Consider the following 771-nt stretch of genomic DNA (forward strand, 5'->3'; position numbering starts at 1 on the left):
TATAGATATATGTTCAGTTGTATAAGTGACATTTATATTGGACGCACTTTTTACATAGGCGTACATTAAATAGTGTTTGTGCGTAGGCCTACATCATAATATTATATGATGATACAGTATTATGATTGGTGGTAATGTTACTGTTACATTTACGGTTGGTATGCCAGTTCGATCTACTGTCAGTCAGATATTACAAAATGGCACGGAATCACTAGGATAAGAGCCATATATGTAGTATTCTTCTAGCCTATACCTATATGGAATTAATAAGCGCGTTTAAATAATTTTTGAATGTGTCACATTTTTTTCTTCAGCTTTACAATTCCATTAAAAAAACAAGATGGAGGTTAAAGTCATCGTTATGCTGTTTGTAACCATCGGTTCTGTTGAGTCAGGTATTTTTCGAAGGTTCTGGGTCTTAAGTACTAGAAGTAACTAGAACTCTCGTAGATATTATAGTAGGCCTATCTGTTTCATTCATTTCATTCATACGCGATACAACAATACCAATTATAATGAATGAATAAGAATTTATTAGATAAAACATAGGCTAACAATTTTATTTTTTTTAATGCTAGGTAGTGCCTACTAGATATTCTATTTCTGGTATACATCTTCCTTCATCTATGAAAGTCACACATCCCTCCCACTTTTCACAAAATCCTGTATCCACCCCAGAAAACTGTATAATTACTTTTTCAATGGTTTTTTTTTCTAGATGCATTTTCAGTCCGATTGGCCGGTGGAAGTACAATTTATGAAGGACGTGTT

General features: G+C 33.1%; 1 long non-coding RNA gene across 1 annotated transcript; it reads left to right on the forward strand.

The window, feature by feature from the left end:
* The first annotated feature begins 29 nt into the window (after positions 1-29).
* On the forward strand, positions 30-771 carry LOC117099903. The gene is made up of 3 exons (XR_004444039.1): positions 30-154; positions 315-395; positions 719-771. It is a non-coding gene; the product is annotated as an uncharacterized LOC117099903 (long non-coding RNA).

This window comes from Anneissia japonica, unplaced genomic scaffold (genome assembly GCF_011630105.1).
Source record: "Anneissia japonica isolate Jap-2015-1 unplaced genomic scaffold, ASM1163010v1 scaffold248368_len763_cov133, whole genome shotgun sequence".
NCBI lineage: Eukaryota > Metazoa > Echinodermata > Crinoidea > Comatulida > Comatulidae > Anneissia > Anneissia japonica.